We start from the raw sequence: 12,521 nt of genomic DNA on the forward strand, positions 1-12,521 counted from the left end.
AGTTCTCTCATTTGCAAAATGAGCGTAATAATAATAATACCTCTTTAGGTTGGTTGCTTTGAGTCTGGAATGAGATAGTTGGGACTGATGTGAGCAGATCTATTTACTCACTGGATTCTTCTGTTAATACGACTTTTAATTAGAGTCCTGCATGGTCTTATGTTTCATTCCCATGTACTCGATGGGAAATTTCCCAGCATAAATGTGCAGATACTGAAAATAGCATTCCTGTGAACCCAGGAGTGTGTTTGGGAAGTAGACCTCATATACTTTTGCCAATAGCACAAGCATCAGTTATGTTTTTTTCAATTCAACACTCAGATGCATCTCCAGGCAGCAGGTCTGGAGGAAACTTTGAGCTGGTAAGTGCTAGGGTTGCGGAGCTCTTGAGCAGTAGAAGCTGGGTGCAGATCTTCAGAAATGATCCTACTGCTCATGGGCACCTTCTAGGTCCCAATACTCTTGATTTAAGAAGTGCTGAATACTCTGAGCCATATTGAAACTCAGTTCTGTCCATGTCTCTGATCATCCTCATCTCGTGATCCAACATTCACTCTTCCATAACGGCTCCCCCCACCTTTAGACTTTGGCTTTGCTTCCCTAGGTAACTAGATAAAACTGCTTTCCCCACCTAAATGCCATATAGACTCTCCCCTAGATTCAATATCTTAAAAACAGTTATAATTATTCAAGTCTGGCCCATCCCCTGGAACCCTATGACTCAAGATTTCTATGTGCACAGTGTCCCCTTTGATCCCTTTCCAGGATATAAGCACTTGGCAATTGATACAAGTGCGTCCAGCCCTTTGTGTTAAATCCCTTAGTCCCTTATCTAACCCGTGTCAACTGAATTGAAGTACTTGCTTCTCATGCATGTTGCGTAGTGTGACTTACTGTTGTTGTTTGTGGGAGAGTAGCTTCTCTTTCAGCCTGGTTCCTCCACATATCCCAGCATTAGAGCTTGAATCAGTTGTGAGGACCTGGGTTATGCTGCAGAAACAAATGACTCTCAGATCCTGATTTCTCAAAATAGTAAAGTATTCCTTCAACTCCCTCAACATGTCTAGCATGCGTTTGCTGTGATTTCTGCTCCATGTCATCTTCGTCTCAGGAGTCCCGCTGGTGGAGTGGCCACTCTCTGGAACACTGCTGTCTCGTAGGGAAACCAAACCCTGCAGCCATGTCTTACTTCAACAAGGTGGGAATTCATGGTCCTCCCATACAGGGGGGAATTGTGGGGTGGGTATCAAATATGAATGAGCAGTCCTAGGATCTGCCACTATCCTGGAGCAGGATTCTGTCACTATAGGAAAGACTCTAATTCAGACTTAGAAGTTTTTCTAAATGGGAAGCTCAACTTCTAGTTTTCCGTATCTCCAAATTATAGAAAAAAGTGGTAAAATCCAGGAATTAACAAACTGTAGATTTTAAGTTAATAATGAAGTAGGCTTACCCCTTATTTTTTAAAGGATCCTTATTTCAGAATTTTTTTGAAGGAGGATAGTGACCATTAGATTGATACAATGGCCCCTCTCTTTACCTTTTACTTCATCTAGCTACAAAAGATCAGAGAAAGCACATCAAGTCATTCTCTAAATTATGGATTTTTTTTATTGTATCTAATGTAAATATTTAATGTAAATACACCATAAAAAGTTGAGTGTCATTGTAAAGAGAAAACACATATCCAACAAATTTATTCAAATCAAATGGGTGTGGGTGAAAGCCCTAAGTAAGTAACTGATAAGAAAATAATACCTAGTAATAAAATAGCTAAAGAAATAATAATAAAATCTCCTGTAAACCCAAGGGAAATATAATGTTACAGTAGGAGAACTGACAACAAAATTAAACTAATAAATGAGAAATACATAGTGTATCAATTCAGAAACTGCAGTAAATGCATTATTTTACTTTCCCAATAAGATGGCTTATTTATTTTTTATTTTTTTCCAGGAATAGGATTAAATATTGAAATTTTTTTAAAGCCAGAGCTATTTCCAATTCCTCTGAAAAAATGAAATGAGAGTAATGTAACTGACGTTCTAAGGATGAGAGAAAACTTGTTTATTTTAGGTTTTAAGGAATGAAGGTGTTCCAAGCTCAGATATTGGCTTAATTTCAGTGAAAGTGCAAAATTACTGAATAATTTTAGCCTTGATAAAACAAGACTGCCTTCCAGTGAGGAAGAAAAATAACCAGTTTTTAGCTCTAAAACTCTTTGGACATACAAAGGCTTTGTTATTATGTTATATTTTTAGTTTATTATGCACAAGAGATTAGTACTTAGTGCATAATTTGCCATTGCAATAGAATAAATAAAAATAATTAGTTCACAAATTGTGGCAATCAATGGCAAGTCATTTACATAAGGAATCGTGAATCTCTGAGTTCAAAGAGTAGACCAAGTATGTAGTAAAATAATCAGAACAGGTGATGGGATGTGTATGTTCACCTGTATTTGTCTTTTACCCTTGTCCAGCAAGGTAGAATGCCCTCTGTAACTATTTATCGAATATTCCTAGGATCAAGTTGCCAGGCAGATGTTTCTAATTGTTTTGCATATGAAGGAGGTGACTTAGGGAGAAGTGTGAAGCTGACTAATAAAGTTTAAAAAGCTCAACTCCAAGTCTGGTATAATCCACCCAATAGCCCTAATTCATCTCCATTAGACATAACCTAAAAAGTAAAGTCTCCCTTACTTATCTACAGTCACCAAACTCAATCATCTTAATAATGCAGCTGCTGATGGAGGATTAACAACCCTAAACCTCTTGGACGTGATGAGCTGTCATGTGGCAAAAGGCTAATTAGAAGGGCCTAGATAGACTTCAGAGGGGAAATGTGGCCACACTCGTAATACCTCTGTGGCTGATCCTGAGTTCTGAGTGCCTTAGAGATATTCTGAAATGTTTTGCCATTTGGGAAATTAAAATTTACAGTGACAAAATTGCCTATGTTAAAAAAAAGCAAAACAAAATCAAAAGAATGACTTCAATTAATGGGTCAGCCTAGGGAAATGGATTTTTTATTTGTTAAGAACCAAGGGACTGAATAAAGATCCATCAATATACAGTACCAGGTAATTCTAATTAACTATTGTAAGCAAGGAGTTTGTCTCACTTAGTTTAGAAGCCACAGGGGAAAATAGCTCTTCCTTCTTAATGCACAGGCATTATCTAACATTCCACAAAAGAGACAATCTTATCTTCCCTGGAAATCTTTGCTTGTTCTTCTCCAGCTAATATTTTTATTAATCAGTATTTGATTAGGTATTTTCATTTCCAAAATACTTTAAAATCTTACATTTTATAATAAAGACAGTCTTGATCATTATCACTTTTTTCTCCACAAAGTCTAAAACACATAGAAGGGAGCTAGAACTTGAATGGGTAAAGCAGTTGGCATGAGATATGGGCCTAAGACTTCAAGAATTTGGAGCTTCATGTTGTATGAGAATGTAAAGAAAAACTGTGTAACCCAATTGTCAGTTTTATCTACCTAGTTTATATCTTCTGCCAATATGGGTCTTTCATTACTTTTTACTGAAATGGTATTTACTTAAAAAGTAAGTTTTGAAAATTCAATATACTAATCAGTTAATATTTTAAAATCCCCTCTACATTTTATACATATGCATATTTTATATAACCAAAAATGTAGCTATTAGTATCCTTTAAATTTCACTTAACTTGCCAGATATTTTGCCATTTGCCTAATATTGTCAGTTTACTGGCTACATATCATTTTGTTGTGTTGACATACTATATATAATTTATTAAACTTGTCATTCATGTGAAATATCAGATTACTTCAAAGGTTTATTTTCCCAATAGTATTATTAGAAATAATGTTACTGATAATACTGCAATGATCATCTTACATGCATGCTGGATTATTAAGATAAATCCCAGGAGTGGAATTATTGAATTAAAGATACAACCGTCCTTGTGGCTTTTTTGCTACATTTTTATTTTATTTATATATGATTTGACAATTTATAACGCCAGTAGCAATGAATGAGTGTATCATTTTCACCATAATCTTGCCAACAGTGTCTTGTCAAAAACTCGATACTTCATCATGCAATATAATGTTTCAAGTTCACTTAAATTTCCATTTCTTTGACACTTAAAGAGTTATATTTTAGCTAATTAAAGCTACTGGGATCATTAAAGCCCTCTGAGTTATTATTGGGTTTTCATCGTTTTGAGTTAAAGATTTAGTTATATACAGATGAATATAAAATTTAGTTTCAGGAAGTCCATGAATAGAACTTGTTATACAGTGGCATATCATAAGTAAAGTTACTTTATAAGGTTGAACTGCCTCAGTTTCATATAAAAAGTAGCAAAATAACCTGGTTAAAACAATGATCTCTATTTCAAAAGGCTTGAAATAAATTTGTCCTAACAAGACATGGACCCCAAGGGCATGGCTGCAGTATTTCAGATTTTATTTGTCTTTGATTAGAAATTTCATTTATTAATAGCATTTCACTGATTCTTTTATCCATGTGCACGGTATACTTCATCTTCTCTCTTTCAGAAAGGCTATGGGAATAAAAGCTGTTTGTTTATTTAGTCATGCCCTGGTTTCAGGATTTATTATGAGCTTTCTTGAAGAAATGAAAGAAAAATATTTTAAACCCTTGTTAGGAGGTAGACTCTATTATCATCACTTAAGGCAGAGCTCAAAAGTGAGCATTGGGTCACTTACTTTATAACACTTATTCTGATATCTTGTAGTTTTGAGGAGATTATCGGATCACAAATTGAACCATAGATCAAATCCCCTCTCTCCAGCCTTTTTGTTCAATGGCCTCAGAGCCTGTGTAGGAATATCTCCACAGAATGGGACTCTTTGCCCTTTGGTAGTTTTCACCCCAATGGTGAAACTTTTGCATATTCAACCTCATTGTATCTATAGAGTAGCCATCATTGAAAAAAGTAAATAGTCTGAGATGTTAGATAACCACACAACAGGTCTGCATTCATGTTGGTATGGTGTTTTTGGTAATGTCTGATCACAAATGTCTAATCAATTGAATCTCGTTCATGTTGTTTCCTGCCTTTGACACCATATGTAACAAATTAAAATGCACTTCCTCATGACATAGTCTCATATATTTGAAGACATCTATTCTGTCTCTCACGAACCTCCTCAGCTTTAAACTCTGCTTCATCAGACATTCTTTCAAATCTCTTTCCCACCCTGATTTCACATCAGTTTACTAGTCATCCTTTGAAATGATAATGTAGCACAATAATAGCATATACTTACTGATTGCAAGCTATGTGTGGGGTTAAGTGCTTCACTGTGAGGCAAGCATTTTATATCCATTTTTTAGACAAAAATGAGATAAAGATTTTAAAAGCCAAAATACTATAAAACCAGGAATTATCAAGCCTGGGCTTCTGACACAGGACTGTCTAGCTCCAAAGCTCAAGTCTGTCCCCACCTGTGTGCATTCTGAAGACCCTGGGTGAGGTGTTACTAGGACAGAGTAAAGCAAAACAGTCGACTCCCTCATTCTAGATGGGGCCATTATTGTGGCATCCAAAATTTCTTTTAAACGTATTATTGTTTTATACTCATTACTTACAGGCCTGTATCAGGCTTATTATTAGCTAAATCTGCCAAATCCTATTGGTTTGGTTTTATTTTCTACAGTTTTTCCATTAAACTATGTTATCTACAGTTGGTGTCTGAACCTAGTGGAAGACTTTTCCTTTATCTAACTTATATTTATTAGGTATCTGGGGCTCATACATGACAAACATCCAGAGTCTTTCCCCTTGAAATCAAATGCAAAAATTTCAGGATATTCCTGTCATGAAGAAGACGAATAGTTTTAAATGTATTCCCTAATAGACTGAAACTCTTGGATAAAGTGAATGTGAGGGTATATAGGCACTTTTCCCTTGTCAGCAATTGACAATGATTAGTTAACTTGTTTCTTAGATACTATGGTGATGAGTAAGGAATGATACAGTATTAAACATATAAGGGATTTTGTAGTGAAAAAGTAGAAATCAAAAATGTAAGATGATGTTTTACATATGTTAGGGAAAGTCTGGCATGTACAAATGGCCTAAGTTCTATATGGTTCCAAAATTTGCTTTGTGTAGTTGGGTCTTTTCTTCATCTTGCATTTTCCTAAGTTTTGATAACAATACTAGTTCAATGCTTTTCCGTGCATTTCCTTCATGACTTGGGAGAGCCTGTGTGAAAGCAGTTTGTAATAGGAGCATACGCACGAGTGCAGGGCTGGTTATGGGAACATCAAAGGAAGTCGTGATAGTAGGAAGTATCTTGTGACTCCATGGCTAATCCACAGCAGCTTCAGATTACACTTTACAGAAGAATCCAGAAGCAGGACTGGTTTTGCTTCAACCATTTCTTCACCTCTCTTCTACCTCTGGGCCAAGTCACTTTTCTCAAAACCACAGCACCTTAATTCTATATGTAGATAAGATGAGTGGACAGTGACTCATTTTTCTTTGTTTTGTAGGTTATTTGCTAAAGTGAGAAGAGGAGTAAGGGTTGGATTTGGGCTAAATACAAACTATGAAAAATAAATAGAAAGTGTACTAGGGCATTAACCAGGATTATGTAGTGCAATTGAGAACTGATAATAAATTACAGCTTATACTCAAAATCAAAACATGCAGTGACACACCTCTATATGGCTATGTGGTTTTCTTTAGCAGGGCTTAGTAGCCTTAGTGTAGAAATAGAAAATATTTCTGTAGAATGAACATATAGATGGGAGATTACATGGAAATATAAACTGGGGGGTGGGCAAGTAAAGTAGGGGCAAGAAATGTAAAATGCTCAAGGGAATGGGTCCAGGCTGGTGGGAGAAGGAATTGAAATTGTGAGAAAGGTGACAAAAAGAAAATAAGTGTTAGAAGACTAGAAGTCTCTGTGAGATCAAATAGCAGCTCTAATGAGGCTCAGGAAAAACAGAGGGGGTGGGTTAAAAAAAATAGGAGATTGTAACTGGAGCAAGACAGTGAGATGCAATGACTCTGAAGTGGAGAGTAGATAGAGATGGTGAGAAAGCCCAGGGTGAGGCTGTGGAGTGAATTCCTAATGTAGAGGGGATTGAAAGAAACTCAGATCTGGGAGGCTACAGTATTTGACAAGTAGAGATGGAAAACAGTGTCAGCTGAGTAGGGAATGACAAAAGCCCAGAGAAGAAGGCAGGAAGTACAAGGATTTAGGGATGGCTGGAAAACAAGACACGTATGTTAGTCTAGTGGGAGCAGATCATTTTCATAAATAAATTGTATGCAGTCCTTTTCCTCCTCCTCCTCATCCAGATCTTTTCCTTGTAAGTTGTATGAGGCAATAGTGATTCTGATTTCAAGGCTGGGTAGGGCTCACCCAGCTTCCTAAACAAAAGGAAAGACAAATTAAAATACAGGGCTGAGTATTGCTATTATTTTTTCTTTAATATGATGTTTTGTGAATCATTGATCAAGTGTATACTTGCCCCAAACTCATTTTGTACAGAGAATATTTAATGCAAAAGTGATTCCCACCCTCAAAGAATACTTATCTATTGCCTTTTTTCCCATTTGTGCAATACACTAGTACTCAATATTTGTAAATGTAATTTAATATATTATAAAAGAAAATTATATTCTGATTTCTAATATGCTCCTCTGATGCTTCTGCCCATGATGTATCTAAACAAATGTAAGAATTCCAAGTGATAACTGCTGTCTCTGTGGCTAAGGAAAAGAAGAGAATTTAGGTAATTTATCAGATTATCCTTTTTATTTTATTCTCATATATTTTTATCTATATATTCTATATATCTGTATCTCTATAGCTATCTATAATTTATAAAATATGTTTAATTTAATAAACATATCAATCACTGATCATGTGGAATATAAATATATTTATGTAATACATTATATATAATTTATATTTATATATTTATAAATATACATATCATATTCATTCTACATAGCATTACTATAACCTCCCAGAGTCACAAAATCCGGCAGATGTATCATGCTCAATTTTATTTTAGATATTATTTTCTTAAAGTTTCATATTACTAGTTTTGTTCTGTCCTTAGTTTTCTTGAGGAATCGTATGACTCATTTCTTCCCTAAGAACACAGTTGGCTACAGAAATGTTACAACTAACCCCCTCCTAATACATGCATACATATGTGGGTGTGTAAGTGTATATATGTATGCATATATAAAGCTTTGAGGTTCCAGTTTACCCCTGGAGGATGATAACATGCATGGCTTTCTGAAATATGAGTTGGCATTTCAATTTGGCCCAATTTCACCCTAAAGTTAACAATTCTATGATCACATTTCAAAAAGGTTTAAGGACACCGCTGAAGATGGAGTCTGATAAGCAAATTTCTGTGTGGTTCTGCTGGCTCTCTCATTTTTCTTTTTCTCCTTTTATTTTAAAAAATGAAAGAAGTAAGGCTGAAAAGGTCAAATGCTTTAGGTTTTGTCAGACGGTTTGGGATTTCTCCAGTGAAGAATACATCCCAGTTCCCCGGAATGTCAAATCAGCAGCTTAGTCGGTCACTAGCACCAGGACAGATGGGATTCCCCCAGGAGGCTTGGCCCACTTCCCTTCTTAACTCACACAGTTAAAACTTGAAACCATGGATTTCTTTAACTTCACATTTGCTTAATAAAAAGAAGCCATTCATTTCCACCTCCAAGAGAATTTAAGACAAAGATCTGAAAACCGTTCCTCTAGAGAAAGATCAAGAGGGAAGCAGATGAAGAAAAAATGCAATATATTTTTATACTGGTTATTTGATTGAGATGTAAGTAAATATCCATTGTGTAGAAAATTGCATGTAGTTGATCAATAATGCCATCACTAATATCAGGCTCTAATGGTTGGCTTGAAAAGATATGGCTGGGATACCTTAGGCTAATCTTAATTAGCTATAGGATTTTTGTGTGTTGTAAGTTTCACAAGCCTTGGTGTTTTTTTTCTTCTATACAATGTAGAGTTAGACAGGAGGATAATATAGTTCAGAAATATCTTGGGAAGACAGGCTTCTTGCATGACACATAATAGGGTCCCAGTAAGTGCTTATTGATTGAATGAATTGATAAATAGTTGATTTTTAGTTTGAAGGCTTCAGTTTTGTCATAGACATGCTGAATGTTTTGTCCAAATTACTTAACACCTTTGTGTAGCTTCTTCCTCCTAGAATTTCTAGGGATAGTATGATGATTAATAAGGTACTGATCTGAAGAGATTATTAGTTCATTTAGGAAAGGTATATTAATTCTGTTATTATTTGTATGTATATTACCAGTATTGCTCATGTTTAGAGTCCTGTTTCTATCACACTGCCATCTCTAGTTTCCATCAAGATATTTTAATGTATCATGTTTTGAAAAATGTTCTTATAATACTATCATTTGTTTTGCTGCTACTGTTATATTATGGTATAAAGTCATAATATAATATACATTTCTATCAATATAAAAAAATGGTCAAGCCAAAGTATGTATTGAATTCTTACCGCCTTCCAGTGACCTTTTGAGTCATTGTAGATGTGACAAGGAATCATGACATCCCTAAAGTTGCATTCTAGTTAAGGATGACTCTGCACATAAAGACAGATAATAAGGAAGTGAGGAAAAAAAAGATAGTGCTAAGTGTTTAGAAGAAGATAAATGGCGTAAATGTGAAAAAGTGATGGAGAGATGAATTATTTTAGATTGGGTGCTCAGAAAGGTCTGACAGAAAAGATGGCATTTGAGCTGAGGCTGGAGATGTATGCAGGGACCAGTGCAAGTGCCTTCAGAGAGAATGAGTTTGGAAGGTTCTAGAGGCAGCAATAAATTAATTGTGACTGAGACACAGACAGCAAGTGGATAGTAATATATTTGTACAAGGATTCAATGATATTTTTTTCCTTTGTCCCTCTGCAAAGCTGTTACTTCCTTCAGTACCGGAAGAGGAAGAAAAGCTAACCTAATTCCTGAGCTTCAGAATTTATTTCCAGCACATTGTTCCAGCCTCCTTCTTGGAAGTGCTGCACCTCAACAGGCCACTCACCCTGGGCCCGGGTCAGCCCTCTGAGCACAGAGGGCTGTGAACATACTCACCCCAACTTTACGAGCCGGAACTGTTCTGAGAGAAGACTGAGTCCTGCCTGTCGTCTGTGGTTTTTCTTTCACAGTGAAAGGAAGATGAGGCTGAAGATGTTAAGAAGATGAGGGGATGTTAAGAATGGGAAAGTGGCCTAGATGTATATTGATATGTCCCTGAAGATGAAAGCATGTTCTTGCACGTGGCTGGTTGTTTTCAATACTGTGAAAGGTAAAAATAAATGCATTTCACAGCATCAGAAAGGGAGATGGAGTTAGGATGCTTAAGTATCGTTCAGTGCTAACTAAATGTTAAGAAGAAAAGAAAACATGAAATGTGGATTTTCATAGGCATTTATGTCTTTCCTTAGGAAAGTTTTAAAACATTCACACTACTAGAAAGAAAAAATTGTGTAACGAATCTCTATGTACCCATCACCAGCTTCAGTATTTATCAATGTTAGGCCTATGTGGTTTCACTTATCTCACTTCTTTTCCATTTTTTCACTGTCCTGTAACACAAGTCCTAGATATAATATTTTACCCATGCATGCTTCAGAATGCTTCAACAGGAAACGATATACTATAAAATATTACCACAGTGATATTATCACTCCTAAAAAAATTAAACATTTTGCTCAGATCCTTCAATTACTAGACCACACAGATTCTCTAATCGTCTTGGGTATGTCTTTTTGTCATCGGTTTGTTCCAACAAGGAATCAAAGAAAAGGTCCACACATTGTATTTGTTTGTATTCTCTCCTAAATCTCTAGACTGTACGAGCCCCCCTCCTCCAAACTTTTCATTTGTTTGGGAAATTTAGCCACTTATCTTATAAAATATCTTATATTCTAGATTTGTTTGTTTCTTTGTGTTGCTGATTAAGGGGCTCCTCCAGTCTGTGTATTTCTCCTAGTTAGAGCTTGCTGAGACTCAGAATAATGACTTTTCTCAACAGCATGTAGTAGGCAGTATGTAGCATACCTGGATCACATATGAAGGCCAGCACCAGGCAGCTAGCTGGTTGTTATGCTTTTAGCAATGGTTAGACTAATCAATGGGTTCAGGGGCTGGAAACCCAGGCTCATATATTAAAAAGGTTTTCACCAAATTTTGCCTATTATTCTTATTGTCCACTGATGAACATTGCCCAAGTCACTATTCCATTAGGAGGTAGCAAAACTGATTTTTAAATTACATTATTCTATTTTCCCCCTAGAATTCTTCTATAAAGAAGAAATTTTCCTCATCAACTATTTAGTTACCATGAATAGTGCTTTAATGTTTTAAAACATCATTCATGGAGTAAAAACAAATAAGCTTAGTAGTGCAATAGGTACAGAATATTAGTCAGCCAGTCTGTGTATGTATGTATGTATCTGTCTATCTATGTAAAGATGTTACCTCTGGCTAAGAACACGCAGAGACTATGCAGAGAAACTGGTATTTGAGTTGACTGACTGACTGATTGACTTTCTTTCTTTTTTCTCTCTTTTTTCTTCCTTCCCTCCTTTTTTCCTTCTTTTCTCCCTCCCTTCTCTCTCCCCTCTCTTTCTTTCCCTGCATATGATAAAGTTCACAGTTCTAAAGTGTCCAGTTTGATAAGCTTTAATGGTAGTATGTATACATGTAATTTTCATTTCTCAGTGGCTAGTGAAGTTGAACATCATTCTATGTACTATTAGCCATTCATATTTCTCAAATCTTTAATTTGTTTTCATATTGATGGTTTTGTGCCTTCTTACAATTGAGTTCAGTAAGTTCTTTGTTCTGGATACAAGCTCTTTGTCTGATATATGTGATTATATTCTACCAATCTGTGGCTTGCCTTTTCTTTACTTAATGGTGTCTTTGGAGATTACTGACTTTGAATGTTAATGAAGGACAATGTATCTTTTTATTTTCTTGTATGTCTCATGCTACTGTGTTCTAAGAAATTTTGCTTACCCTACACTCATATAGATTTTCTCCTAGGAGTTTTATAGTTTTAGGTTTTACAGTTAGGACTAGAATTCAATTTGAGTTAATTTTTGTGTATGATGTAAGGGTAGATTCACATTTTTCTATACAGGTATTCATTTGCTTAAAAGTCTTTCCTTTTCTCATTGATTCCCTTGGCACCTTTACCAAAAATCAATTCGTATGTGTGTTTCTCTATTTCTGGACTCCCTTTTATGTTCCATTGATCTATGTCTATCTTTTTGCAAATACCCAAACTATCTTGATTCCAGTAGTCTTATAGTAAGTCCTAAAGTCAGGTAGAGTAATTCTTCTAACTTCCTTCTTTTTGTAAGTCACTCTGGTTGTTCTAGATCCTATGCATTTCTGCACAAGTTGTAAAACCAACATGTCAATTTCTACTAAAAAAAAAGCCTACTAGAATTTTGATTTGAATAATGTCAAGCCCTTACA

This window comes from Manis javanica, chromosome 3 (assembly GCF_040802235.1).
Source record: "Manis javanica isolate MJ-LG chromosome 3, MJ_LKY, whole genome shotgun sequence".
Classification (NCBI taxonomy): Eukaryota; Metazoa; Chordata; class Mammalia; order Pholidota; family Manidae; genus Manis; species Manis javanica.